This window comes from Hyaena hyaena, unplaced genomic scaffold (assembly GCF_003009895.1).
Source record: "Hyaena hyaena isolate Hyena2069 unplaced genomic scaffold, ASM300989v1 scaffold_104, whole genome shotgun sequence".
NCBI classification, from domain to species: domain Eukaryota; kingdom Metazoa; phylum Chordata; class Mammalia; order Carnivora; family Hyaenidae; genus Hyaena; species Hyaena hyaena.
The window spans coordinates 3513678-3529234 of NW_024080736.1; the positions used below are offsets into that span (position 1 = coordinate 3513678).

General features: G+C 36.9%; 1 protein-coding gene across 4 annotated transcripts in view; it reads right to left on the minus strand.

Moving 5' to 3' along the window:
- TANC2 (tetratricopeptide repeat, ankyrin repeat and coiled-coil containing 2) overlaps nt 1-15557 on the minus strand; it is a 374283-nt gene that overhangs the window by 348215 nt on the left and 10511 nt on the right. The window lies entirely within an intron of this gene.

The following is a 15557-nucleotide window of genomic DNA, read 5'->3' on the forward strand; positions in this document are numbered from 1 at the left end:
TTGGTGAGGTACAAAGAAGAAAAAAAATCACACTTGGGTGAAAGTTTATCTTAGAAGTTCATTCACCTAATACTTATAAAAGTATAACCAAACCAGTGTGCATGCCCAAGTGCTATGGAATGAAGTATATGAATTTGAGACAGTTTAGAAATTAAATGAAAAATACAAGTCCAAATGAGGGGAGGGGCTCACAACTAAGAATTCTATTTCAGACAAAGTGAAATTTTAAATGGACAGTTAATGACAGCTAAAGATTAAAAAGTTTAGTCAGTTTTTAAAATAATAGCCAGAACTCTTACCTTAAAATAATGAAATAAGTTACCAAATGATAGCTGAAAAGTAATACTACCACCATAGAATTCTGGGTCAGAATGTAGAAGAGTACAGAATGTGATATGAAACAAAGTAGTCAGAATAGGTAAGTAACACAACAATCAGGGAAAGGGGCAGATAAAAGGTGAAGACAGAGCAAGACAGAATCAGAAAATTAAACTGGGGATAAAGAAGAGGGGTGAAGTTTTGAGGACAAAATTTAAGTTAACCTATTTACAACTTAAAACCCCTCACCCACACCCTACCAGATCCCTGCCTACCAGCTAAGCACACTCATTTATTTTTCAGTGTTTTTCAATGTTTACTCATTAATGTTTCTATCATTTTGAGAGAAGAGCAGAGGGGCAGAGAGAGAGAGGGAGACACAGAATCTGAAACAGGCTTCAGGCTCTGAGCTGTCAGCACAGAGCCCAACGCAGGGCCTGACTCCACAAACCATGAGATCATGACTTGAGCGGAAGTCGGACACTTAAATAAGACACCCAGGTACCTCTATTAACACTTACAAAATCTTTTTCTCTACAAATTATCCCAGTCTCCCTCCTTAGTGTTATCCCTTTGCTTCTCCTTGTGAGTCTTACAAGATCTATTAAAATCCTATTTTTCCTACCAATTTTTGATAACCTTTACATGCATCATAACATTTAAGACAATTGCTCTGAATTTTTATAGTAAATGAAATTTAATTTCTGATTATGAGGCATGCTAAAGTTTGAGAACCAATGCTCTAAGCTGAGAAAAATATTTAAGCCTTAAGATTTAAAGAGCTCTGAGTTCCAAATAAGACTAACTCCTTCAACTAATTCAACAAGTGATTACCGGTTATTTATTATGTGGCAGGCACTATTCTACACAAATACAGCAAAGAATTTATCACCAATCCTTGCTTTTAGCAATCTTAGAGTCTATATAAATATTTATATAAATAAATAAGTAAAAATAGTATGTCAGATAAACACTATGAGTGGACAAAAAAAGGCAGGGGACAGGAATATTGGGGGGTGAGAGAAATGAAGATTAGAGGGTTATAATTTTAAACTGGAAAAGCAAAAACCTGAAGATGATGACAAAATAAACTAGGCAGATACCTGGGAAAGAAAATTTTGGCAGAAGAAATAGTAAAAGCAAAGGTCATAAGCCAGAAGAATGCTCAGCTTATTCAAGGAACAGCAAGAAGGCCTCTGTAGCTAAACCCCAGTGGATTGGGGGCAAGAAGAAGGGGTTAGAGAAAGAGTTGAGATCAGGGAACTGAACGGAGCCACAATGTGTAGGACCTTACTGGCTCTTATAAGAACTTTAGCTTTTATTCTTAGTGAAATGAAAATTCACAGGACAGATATTAAGAAGAGTAAAGACATCTGGCAAATTTTTAAAAGATCACTCTGGCTGCTACTTTGAAGAGAAACTATAGAGCAAACCAATAAGGTGGGTACGGCAATTTAGGTAAGTAACATCAGTAGCTCAGACCTGGATGGAAGCAGTCAGTAAGGGTCAGATTCTAACTATGTTCTAAAGGTAGCGAATAGATCCCCTGACAGACTGGATATGGGAGTGAACAAGAAATCAAGGACAACTCCAACACTCTGAAGAGTACAAGGATGGAGCTTCTATAACAAAATGGAAAAAACTGCAGGTAGAATAGTTAGGGGGAAAAAGGGAAAGGATAGTGAGAAGTTCAAGTTGGGGGAAAATGTGCTTGAAATGTCTATTTCATGTCCAAGTAGAAATGTCAAGTAAGCAGCTGGATATGTGAGTTTGGAATTTGGGAAAGAAATCTGGATTTGATACATACACCTGAGAGCTACCAGCACACATACAGTAAAAAGAGACATAAGACTAAGTGAGATCCTCAAGGGAGTGAATACAGACTGAGATCCTATGAAATCCTCATCTTAGATATGACTACTGTATTTAGGAACACGGAGGTCACTGAGGTCCTTGATAAGTGCAGTTTCACTGGAGTAAAAAGGGCAAATATCTGTTTAGAAGGGGCTTAAAAGGGGATGAACTCTAACAATAAAAACACTTACACAAAAGATTTTATCACAGTATTTTTTATTGCAACACACTGGAAACTATATAAATGTCCAAACATAGGAGGTCAAATATATAAACCGTGGCCCATATACACTATGAAGTACTATATACAACTGTAAAAAAAAAAAAAAAAGGAATAAATATCTCTATAACATAAAATGATTTTCAAGGTATATTGTTAAGTAATAAAAGCAAAATGCAAAAGAGTATTATACTATGCTACCTTTTCTGTAAGAAAGAGGAAATAAAAAATATGCATGTATATGATAATTTTTTAAAAGAATAAACACAGGAAGGATAAGCCAAAAACATTTGGCAGTCAGGCAATAAAACAGAGAGAGAAATCTGCATTTCAGAAAGCTGGGGACTCAGCTGTAAAGCACAAAGAGATCTCTGAAAACTTGCCAGTATTCAGATACTAAGCCCTCCTGACAAAAAGTCCTGACACCACCTTCAATATATTTGAAGCCAATAGTGAAATGAAATTAACTAAGCAACAACAAAGCCCAGTCACAGGTCAAAGATAAATCAGATTGACCGAGCACCCTATTCTAGTTACTAGACATAAGTAGCAGCCTGCCCCTCTCTGGAGGTAAATATTATTTGCCCTTTTTACTCCAGCAAAACTCTCTACTACTCTTTTATACAAAATGCCTAACATACAATCAAAAATTAGGAGATTCCAAAGAAAATGTGAGCTGCACTAATAACTCTGACTCTCAGCTCCAAATTAATCCTTTTTTTGCCTCCTCTGTGAAAGTGGATCTGAGATCTTTAAATAGTTTTTCCTTTGCCAACTCACACAATATTAAGCTTTTATAAGAAGTTGCTGGACAGAATTTGCAGGACGGAAGAGTTTTGTTTGTGTTCCACTGTGCTTGCTCAGCAGACTACTACAGTATGCATGATTTCTCCAGCACCTAGTTCCTGTAGCAAAGGCAGCTTCTCCAGCATCCAGTTACCATAGCATGTGCCGCTTCTCCAATGTCCTATCCCTGGGCTGCATGGTAGCCAGGAGTATTTAGCAACCAACACCTTGCCCAAACACTCTCCCTATGGTGGTTTCATAATAGAGTACTTTTGGTGAGACACTTCCCCTTGTATAGTTTTCCTTTGCAGGGCACAGATTTCCAGCAAATCTGGAAGGCAGATTTCCAGAAAGTTCTTTCAGTGTAACATCATAGCAATTTCTCTGCCATTCAAGTGAGTCACGGCCATGCTCTTTCCAACAAAACTTGGATGTCAACTGGTGGCTGGAGGGAGCACTCTTCCCTGGACATTCTATCTCACTTAGTCTAGGAGTAGTGGCTTCTCTGCATATCTACTATTCCTAATTTCTCTTTACTTCTTACTAGCCAATCCCTCCTTATCCATTTCCCTCTTACAGTTAGTAACTCTTCATATTAAATGTTCACTATTCAAATTACTATGTAGTTTCTCTCTTCTGACTAGACTCAGATTGATACAGAAGCCAGACCAAAAACAGAAGCCAGACCAAAAAATATATAGTATATGATTCCATGTATATGAGGTAGAACAGACAAAACTAATCTATGGTAGCAGAAGTTTAAAAAAAAAAAAAAGGGGGGGGATCTTCTTGGCTAGGGAAAGGGAGAAGGACTGGATAGAAAGAGACACAAGTAAACTTTCTTAGATGATAAAAATGTTCTATATCTTGTTTGTGGTAATAGTTACATAGATGTATATAACTGCTAAAACTCATTAAATATTAATATCTTTGCATCTAATTCTTTGTAAATCATACCTCAATTAAAAGAAAGAAAAAAAAGAATCCAAGGCTCCATGGAGAAATGTCTGATTCTACTCCTGGGATAGGAGAGCAAAATATGAGGCTGGAATATCAGGTTGATCTAAAAAGTAAGGAAGTGTTCAAAATAATGAGCAGTGCATGTAACAAGAAACCAGCCTGAAGCTGCTCCCACTGGGTAAACCAGGAACAATTTGAGCTCCAAATAAATGACAGAAATAGGTCATAACCCACTAAATAAAGTAGGAGCCCATGAGTTCATACTGTTAATTAAAGAACGGAAGATGAAGGCTTGGCTCGCTCTTCCATAGTAGAATATTATGAAATAATAGAAAATATATATATTGGTCTCTGTCCCCAGTTTCTGGTACAGAGCTCCTAAAACCATTGTAATTTCCTAAGTGATACAAACACTGGGAGCATCTCTTGTTCTAATATTTGTCTTTGACCTATCCCTGACACAGGGGATTTACCCTTGTAAATTCCTAAATGATGACAGCACTAGGGATACATCTTCTGTTCTAATGAGGTGACTCTGAGGGGGCTCCTGGATGGCTCTAAGTGGGGGCTGGTCACCAGAAAGACAAACCATGCTTAGAAGCTTGGAATTTTCATCCTTACCCCACACCCTCCAAAGAAGGCAGGGGGGGTCAAGAAACAAAGTTAATAATTGATCATGCCTACATGAGGAAGCCTCCATAAAATACCAGTAGTGTAGGGTCCAAGAAGTTCCAGACTGGTGAACACATCCACACAAGGAGGGTGACACACCTCAACTCCACCAGATCAGAAGCTCCTGCACTTGGGACCCTCCCAGACCTCACCCTATATATCTCTTCAGCTAGATGTTCATCTGTACTCTTTACCATGACCTTTAATAAACTGGTAAATGTGTCTCCCTGAGTTCTATGAACCACTCTGGCAAATTATGTGAACCCGAGGAAGGGGATCATTGGAACCTCTAATTTACAACCAGTTGGTCACAAGCACAGGTGATAACCTGAGCCTGAGACTGGCATCTTAAGTTGGAGTGAAAGACAGCAGTCTTATAAAACAGAGTCCCTACCTGTGAGATCTGATTCTATGCCTGAGCAGATAGTGTTAGAACTGAATTAAATTGTAAGATACTCAGCTGGTGTCAGAGATTTGTTTATTGTTATGAGGAGAAATCCCCACACATTTGGTGACTAGAAGCGACCAAAATAAAATATTTTCTGTAAACAGTAAAGGAGACTCGCAAGAAAGAAACAAAGTAGCACATAACTGGTCTTTGCCCTACTCAAGAAGAAAAAAAACACTTGTGTTTTTCCAGTTTAAATATCAACTAATAAATACAGAAAAAATGGCTGAGTTAGAGAATCATTATACTGCAGGCACCCTAGTAATAAATAATTAATTCCAGTGAGAGTTAGTAATGACACTAAAACAGGTAGGTAAAAGTTGACGAGCAACAAGAGATTATACTTATAGTTGATGCTTGAACCACACAGGTTTGAACTGCATAGGTCCACCTACATATGGATTTTTTTCAATGCAGTATAGTACTATATATGTATTTTCTCTTTATGATTTTCCTTTTTTAAAATTATTTTTTTTACAAATAGTTTATTGTCAAATTAGTTTCCACATAACACTCAGTGCTCATCTCCACAAGTGCCCTCCTCCATGCCCATCCCACCAACCCCCCACATCCATCAGTCCTCAGTTTTTGTCAGCATTCAAGAGTCTCTCATGGTTTGCCTCTCCCTTTCCCCCACTATTTCCCCCCTTCTTCTCCCCCTTGTTCCTCCGTCAAATTCCTCCTAATCCTCCTATACGTGCAAACTAAAATTATTTTTAATTAAAAAAATTTTTTTATTTGAGGGGCACAGTTAAGTGTCCAACTCTTGGTTTCAGCTCAGCTGGTGATCTCAGGGTTCATGGGTTCAAGCCCTGAATAGGGCTCTGTGCAGTTAGTGCAGAGCCTGCTTGGGATTTCTCCCTCTCCCTCTCTCTCTCTCTCTGCCCCTCTCCCCCCATGCATGCTCGCTTGCTCTAATAAACGTTTTAGAAAAGAAGAAAAAATTTATATTTGATGATAGTTGATAAACAATGTTACATTCATTTCAACATTATGTACAACATAGTGATTCAACTTCTCCATACATTGTGCTTTGCTTGCTGTAAGTGTATCTACCATCACAATACAATGTTATTACAATACCACTGACTATACTCCCTATGATGTACCTGTTATTCCCATGACATGTTCATTTCCTTATGATTTTCTTAATAACAGTCTTTTCTTTAGCTAACTTTATTATAAGAATACAGTATATAATAACAGAACATACAAAATATGAGTCAATTGACTGTTCATGTTATTGGTAAGGCTTCTGGTCACACAGGCTATTAGTTGTTAAGGTTTGGGAGAGTTAAAAGTTATACCCAGATTTTCTACTGCATGAAGGGAGCAGCGCCCCCAACATCTGCATCATTTAAGGATCAACTGTAATTTCAAAATATCTTCCAACAAATTACTCATATACTACAAAAATAATAACTTTATAATAGAAAAACTTGGTGGACAACACTTGAACCAAGTGATCAAAGTTAACATGACCAATAATGGATCAAATCAGAATTATATGCCTCCTGATAGGATGCATCAGTAACACACATCATTTATATAGTATCCTGCCCCCAAAATATAAAACCTAAGGAAACAAACCAAGGTAAGGTATAGTCTACAAAATAACTGGCTGTACTCTTCAAAAGTGTCAATGCCAAGAAACAAAAGAGGCTAAAGAATTCCTTCAGATTAAGGATTAAATCCAACAAATGCAATGCTGGAAGGAATACTGCAATGAATCCTAGACTTGGAGGGGTGGGGGGTGCAGTGTGCAAAATGCTATAAGGACTTATTAGGGAAAGAAGTAAGATGTCAACGTGGACTGTGGATATATTATACCAATAATAAATATTGAATATGTATAGACATACATATTAATATTTTCTGATTCTGATAACTGTATGAGATATATGAGAATATCCCTGTTCTTAGAGAATACCACAGTATGTACATATGTATGTGTTTTATTTTTTTAATTTACATCCAAGTCAGTTAGCACATAGTGCAATGGGAGGAGAAAAATGAAACAACATTATAGGCAACCCTTGAAGGGTTTGCTACAAGACAGACTAGCGAAATTAGGTGGTAGATGGAGGGGAAAGTAAGATCAAGAAAAAATTTTTTTAACACGAGAGAAGTAACATGTTGGGAGTGCTGATGGGAACAAATCAGTGAGAGAAGAAAAATTTAAAAGAGGAGAAAATAATTGAAGGAATGTTCTTGAGTAGGCAAGAGTGGATATGATCTAGTGGATGAATGAAGGAACTGCCTTCAGACAGAAGTAGACATATAGCACCGTGTTAACTGTCAGAATATGCAAATGTAAGTGCTGATACATGACTAGATATGACTGTGGAATTCTACAGAAGTTCTCTTCAACTTTTTCAATAAAGTAGGAAGAAAAGTCATTAGCTGAAAAAAAGAATGAAAGTATTAAAAGTGAGATGAGAGGAAAAAAAGAAAAATGTTTAAAATCATCATCCATTCATTCTCCCACCTACTAGACTAAGGCTATACAGCATGATTATCTGGAAGCATTATGGTTCCACTTGAGGTTTATGGGCATGAATTTAAAACAAAACCAATCAACAAGGTTATAGGTTTTTCACTAACCACATTTCAGTTTCATGGGTGCAGGCCTGAACAGGTGGTAAGTGGATTTAACTAAGAATGTGGTTTTGGCACAGCAGGAACAATGAATCAAGAGAGAAGAAATGATGTCAAAGGTATGTGCAAAGGAGAACTATGATTTTAAGTGAATTGAATAAGGAAGGGAAAGAGGTTACCAAGAGTAAGAGTCAGTGAAATGGTGGCTAAATCAATGGATTAGAGGTCCTAGTGGGGTTAAAGAATTATAGAAGTCAGAGTACTAAAGGGGAAAAGATAGCAAGTAGTGGCCAGAGTGGGATACATACAATTGAAATTATGGAGAGGTTGCAATTATTACTGCTAGGGAATAAGTTTGGTAGTCACAATGATTTAGGGGAGGTGGAAGACAAGATCACAGAAGGAGATTCAAAGAACTGAAATCCAAAGAACTGAAAGATCTGAATGTTGAAAAAATATCCACATGGTTGAAATGACCAATAACTGAGATCAGAAATAGTACTGGTAATAGAGTAGGGGAGTATAAACAAAATAAAACCAAAAAGTAAGAAGAGGGAAGGAATCCTATATAATAAATCTGGCTAGCTTTTTTTCCCAGTTAGGTAGTCTCTAAATCCTAAAAATTTCCTGAGTGACAGGAGCGTCTTTGTTATTCACGGTGGACCCTGACAGCCTATGTTAATGAGATGACTCATAGTGGACCCCTAAATAGTTTGTGCTAATAAAATGACTCAGGATGGGGGCTGGCTATACCAAAAAGACCAACTGTGTCATTAGAGGCCTGCCCTCCAGTGAGTGGAAGGGGACTAGAGATGGAGTTTAATCAGTCGTCAACGATTTAATCAATCATGCCTACATACTCAAGCCTCACTAAAAACCCAGGACACCAAAGTGTGGGTGAGCTTTAAGGTTAGCAATAGTGTGTACCATAACACGCTGATGTGCCAGAAGGAAGATGTGCCAGGAGGAGGATGTGTCCTGATTCCAAAGGGGGAGCACACCAGAAGGTGCACATTTGACAGCTTCCTAGACCTTACCCTATTTGGCTCATTCTGTTTTAGATCCTTTTTGCCACACAGTAAAACTGTGTAAGTATAGCACTGTCCTGAATTCTATAGCTATTCTAGTAAATTATTGAACATGAGGGAGTAGCCGGAATCCCCACATTTACTTTACAGCCAGTTGGTTAGAAGTGAGGATGATTCTGGGAACCTCCAAGCTTGCAGCTGGTATTTGAAGTGAGAGCTGTCCTGTGGAGGACTATGCCCTTAACTTGTGAAGTGTGGCCCAACTCCAGGTGGTAACCATCAGAAGTCCCTGTATGGGGATGAACCAGGAAATCCAGTCAACAGCAATAGGGGCTGTAGTAAATAAAATGTGATGACATGAATTTCAAAGCTAAAGAATTTTAGGAAAGAGAATGATTTCAATGCCGAAAAGGGGAATAAAGAGAGTACCTATTTCCACATCCAATGGCATTAGGATTATGAGAAGAAAAAAAAAAAAAGGGAAAGGCATCACTTTGAGAGGGCAGAGAGAGAAATAATGTCCTCAGGAAAGATAAAATTCTTAACGCACTACAAGTTTTATAGGCTATGAGAATGAGGAGGACTACGTGAAAGAAATTCACAAAAATGGAGTATCCAGCGACACAAAACAACCAAGAGATAGTAGTATTTTGGAAGTCAAAGACTTCAGGGAGGAGAGTGTAATCAATTCTATCAAACAGTGCTGATATATCAAGCAAGACAGAGCCTAAAAAGGGACAACTGGATTGAGCAAATTGAAAGCCAGTGATGACCGTAATAAGCAGTTTCAGTGAAATGGTGGGAAAGGAAGCCTGGTTGGGATGGGTTCAAAGAGGATGGAGATCTGACATTACAGCACTCTGGAAATCAACCAAAGGCAAACAACAAAGAAATGGTTATTCAAGCAAACTAGGCAAAACTGGGTAGGAACAATGGGAGCCTGTGGCATTTATGCCTGGGACTACTCTTATTCTCCCCAATCCTGCCTACAAGTAGTAGCTCAAGCAGGGTGGGGCAGACCAAGAAAACCAGGAGCTTTGTTGCTACCACCAAACAGGACTCAATTTAATAAAACTACCAATTAAAGAAGCCATCTTAGTGACAAGTGAACAGAGTCAGATCTCCTAGCCTGAGGCTGTCGTCCTGTTCAGAACAAGCAATAAACCAATGGCCTATCTGGGATTTAACAGGAAGTTCAAAGCAGTGAAACAGCCATAGGAGAAGGATAATCCCTTCTCAAACCCCAAATACAATGGGTAAATTTTGTAGTATGTACATTTTGTATTGTGTCAAAACAATTCATAGGAAGAAAGGATAACCTTTTCAACAAATGGTATTAGGGCAACTGGATATCCATATGCAAACAAACAAACAAACAAACAAACCCTCAGATCCTTACCTTATACCACATCCAAAAATTAAGTCAAAATGGATCACAAACCCAGCAACTCCACTCCTAGGAATCTATCAAGAAATTAAAACACACATGTGCACCAAGTCTCATACATGAATAACTACAACAGCATTACTCATAAAAGCCAAAAACTAGAAACAATTCAAATGCCAATTATTTGATGAACAGAGAAGCAAAATGTGGTACATCCATACAACGCAAAAATATTCAGCAATAAAAAGGAATAAAATCCTGACACACGCTCAACATGGATTAACCTCAGAAACATCATGGTAAATGAAAGAAGACAGAAGCAAAAGACTGCATATTATAAAACAAAATGACCCACTTATGATTCCATTTATATGAATGTCCAAAAGCCAATTTATTGAAACAGAAAGTAGACAAGTGGTTGCCTAAGGCTAGGGTTAGGAATGGAGATGGAATGCAAATAAGCTCAAAGGAATTTTGGAGAGGGATCAAAATATTGTAAAACTGGACTGTGGTGATAACTACACAATTCTATAAATTTACCAATAATCAGTAAATCATACTGCTACAATGGGTAAATCTTACATGTACATTACACTTCAATAAAACTATTAAAAAACGAGAGATGGATAAGGTAAACAAAACTGTCTTGCAGAGTCTGGTATAAATGAGAAAAGAAATGGGGTAGTAGCTGGAAAGGTTAGTAAGGTCAAGAGAGTGTTTCTTTCAAATGAAAGAAATTACAATATGCTCTTAGTCTGCTGACAGTGATCCAGAAAAGGAAAAACAGGGAAGAATTGCAGGAAGAATGTCCTTGAGAAGGCAAGAAGGGATGGGCTCAAAGGAACAATTGGTAGGAATGACCTTCAATAGAAGAAAAGACAGTTAATTCACAATAACTGGTAAAGATGCAGGTGGTGGGAAAAACGTTTCTATTTTCTTAATAAAATAGAAAAGAAGGTCACCGACTGAAAGAAATGATGTAAAGGGAAATATTTAAGATTTGCATGCAAGGAAAAGATATAATCAACTAAGCAAATGGGAATGTGGAAGAACTAGAAAAATAAAGTTGGATAGCTTGGCAGCAGTAAAATGAAGTTAAAGTCACTGGGTACTAAGAACTTAAAGTCAACATGACTGTTTTGCTGAGCCATATACAGCTACAAGTGTGCAGGTGTGGAAAAGGAGAGTTGGTTTTAACCAGGATCAGGTTTTACCAGGCAAGAACAACCAAGGGAGAGAGGTCAAGAGAGTTGAGGATAGATGCAGAAGAGCAATTATAATCAGAATTCAGCAAGTGAGAAAAGGAACTGAGGACATGTATGTACTGAAGAACAGTGAAAAGGGGATTCAACAAGTCAGAAAAGGAACTGAGGACATGTATGCATTGAGGAACAGTGAAAAGGTGGTAAATTAAAGGTCCCAGTGGAGTCAAAGAATTAAGATTGTTGGGTACTTAGAAGTGAGCCAGAAACACTGTAGGTGGTAGTTTGAGAGTAAAATGTCAGAAATTATATTACAGAAAATTGTAGCTATTGGTAATAATGAATTCTAGAACAGTGACTCTCAATCCTGGCTGCAGATTAAAGTCACCTTGAAAAATTGTTAAAAATAACATATGAAGCCACACCCCAGATTAACCAAATCAGAATTTCTGGGAGTGAATCCTAGGCACCTGTAGTTTCTCAAAGCTCCCTAGTTAATGCAGATGCAATGAGGGTTTAAAAACATCTGCATAGAATATGCCAGAGAAGAGAGTGGCTGAGGCAAAGGACAAGATCAGTAGAGGAGAAGAAGTCAAGAAGCCAGAATATTAGAAGGATCATCTGTATGGACACTGAGGACACCAATAATTATAACTGGAGAAGTAGAAGAGTACCAGTGAGCCCCCAAAGAAGTCTAGAAGCAACTATGAGAAAGCAAAGAGAACACTCAACCCACACCAATAGGAGGAGCCACCACTTAAGAACTCGACAGGGAAGTATCGCCCTCAGGGGAGAGGTCAGTTTTATTTAGAGGAAGAAGCTATTCATGTTTAAGAAAAGAGGTTAAAGACAAAGAGAGTTTTGCAGCTGAACTTCAGAAGGCAGAGAAAGGGTTTAATGATCATAAAAGGGTGAAAACTGGGATCAGACAAGAGAGGAAGGAAAGAGAAGGTCCAAACAAAACTACTGGAGGAGAATAAGGCCAAGAAATCTCAGAACACAAGCCACCATATTGTTTTAACACTACACAAAAATAATCACAGAAAAAGCTCTATGAAATTAGAAGACTTCCTGGACCCAGACATTTTCTAAAAGATTTTTTGAAATTAATTTCAAATAAAAATAAATCATAGAAAGTATCAAGGTCAATTCCATATACCAAGTTATAAGGAGCAGAATAACATCCCTACAAAGGCACCTGGATGGCTCAGTGGGTTATTAAGCATCCTATTCTGATTTTAGCTCAGGTCATGACTTCACAGTTAGTGAGTTCAAGCCCTGCTTGGGCTCTGAGCTGACAACACAGTGCCTGCTTGGGATTCTCTCTTCCCTCAATCTCTCTCTCTCTCTCTCTCTCTCTCTCTCTCTGCCCCTCCCCTACTCTGTCTCTAAAATAAATAAACATAAAAAAAAAGTAACATCCCTACAATGAAAGCATACCAGAAAGAGGTGCCCACATTAACAGATCAAAACTATAACATGCCATTTCAAAATGAACTAAAAGACCTTAAGAAAATGACAAAAGACATGAAAGAATAGATCTAAGAATTATAAAAACTCAAAATGAGATGACATGACACAAAATAATTAAAAATAAAAGGAAAGAATCATTCCAGAAGTAAAAACAAGAGTGAATAAAAACAGATAATCCCTTAAGAAAAATACAAGGTTAAAAAAGAGAAAAATTTTAAACTCAAAGAGATCAAAAAGATTTGAGAAAAACTGGCAAATATTGAAAACAGGCAAAGAAGATTGATAGGAACTTCTGACGAAGGAACTCAAAACAAAAAACTGAATAGTAAAAATTGTAATTCAAAAAAACTTTCCTGAAATAAATATTTGAAACTACATCTTGAAAGAACAATTTGTACCTGGGAATATCAACTCAGAATGACCAAAATGATTTTACTATACTACTACTAAACATTAAAAAATAGGGGAAAATATTTAAATATTTTAAAAACATTAAAAATTTAAAAATTAATTAAAATCAATTAAAATAAAAATTAATTTAAAATTTTAAAAAGGTTGTTAAAAAATAGGGTTTCCAAAGGGGAAACCTGGGATCAGAAAGGGGGAAATACAGAAATACAGGCAGGAGTCCAGGAAATGTGAGATGAACCGGCAGTTCTGGGTTTCCCATGATATAAAGGAATCAAGTGCATAATGAGATTAGATCTGATTATCTCAGACCACATAAGCATGGCAAGGCTGTGTAGGAGATAAAGAACCAGTTACTTATAAAGTAAGCAGACTGCCATCAAACTTATCAATTGCACAAGCTTGAAAACAGTGGTATAAGGTATACATGTTATAATGCAGGAAAAAAAAAAAAAAAGGACGATGACCCAAGAACACTATCTAGCCAAGATATCATTTGCTGATCAAGATAAAAGACAGGCATTTTCACTCAAGCAAGGACTCAAAAATTATGCCACATCCACTAAAGAAATTACTCCAAATGCTTTCCTGGCATCTATTACAACAGTCTTGGGGTTCTTTTCTTCCAGTCTCTACCACTCCCAGAATTGTGGCTGGCAGTAGAGAAATGGCCAAATCCAAGAATATTATATACAACTAATCAGTCCTAGAAAGCTCAAGAAATTTAGATCCTAAGGAATGCATAATTTGCCAAAAAGCACAAGAAAGCCCTCAAAAAGATTCAGACCAATGTTTCCAAACGATGAGCACCAGTATAGAAGCCAACAAGGTGCCCATTAAGCCCAAAGTAATCAAATACAAGATTATAAAAAGTGCCAGCCCTAAGTTAGACAAGCTTGCCCATATTATCCATCCCAGTCTCAGGAAGTATACTTATTTCCATAATGTCAAGGGTACCAGGCTTTACATCCCAAGTCCTATAGTTACGTCAAGGTCAAAGCTGAGGCCTAGGCACACAAAGTCTCCATAAAGACTCTGGAAAAAAGGTGTCTGCTTATCAACTTTGAGGATCAAAGAATTGTATAAAACTTGGGACTACAATCCGCATGGACAGGCATCTCCCTATGCTATTTTGTCTAAATACAATACAAAGTCTTCCAACTCATCCCAAAAGAGAGAGATACTCATATAGTTTTTATCTTGTAATTTGTTACTATGGTAAATTACATTACTATTTAACTGTCCCCACTTTCCCGGAATAAACACTGATGTATTACCTTTTAAATATACTACTAGTTTTATCTTGCTAATATTTTATTTAGAATGTTTGCTTCTCTGGTCATGAGTAAGAATGGACTAATGTTTATAAAAGCAAAAAAATATAAGGAAGAAAGAAAGAAAACAATCTTAATATCCATTAGTTAGGTAACAGAATAAATTATGGTGTAGTATGCTATAGAATGTTATTAAGCATTTTAAAATTAGAGTTCCATTTACTAAACTGGAGAGATACCATGATATGTTCTTAAATGAATAAAGCAAGTTACAAAAAGCCTGTATAAATGTGTGTAAATATGTATATGTTTTTGAGTGAGAAAAAGAAACTGAAAATCAATACTCATTGTTGGTTAATGTTGGCTACTCCAGGGAGGAAAACTAGAGAAGGGAGAGACTTAAGGGGAGAGGAAAATACTAACTTCTTTATTCACCCCTAGTTTGTTTATTTTTAGGGCTACAAGCAGAATATTACCTTTATAATTTTTGTATAAAGCTAGAGTGGGTTGGGCATGTGAGAAAACAGTTACCTATTAAAAGTAATGACAATTAACATTTTTGACAATTAATAAATGGCTATCTTTAATACATCCAAAGTCAAAATTAGAATTAAATTATGTAAACAAAGAGAGGAATCACTACAAAGTTCATTTATTTAAAAATACAAAATAACCCAATCTGGAACCAAAGTTGCATAAGAATGGTCTTTCTCAAGTACATTCAGCAAGATGATCTCAGGATGAACTAGTTTTTATTTTATAACTAGCACAAATTTATCAGTTCATGGATATTCTGACAAATATGGCTAAAACTAAGAAAAAGTGAGGAGAAAAATTCAATGAATAATTATAGGCATGATACACTGACTAGCAAAAATAGGCAAAATGTTACAGAAGTAATTAAAACTTGGCAAAAAATGGGGTTTTGA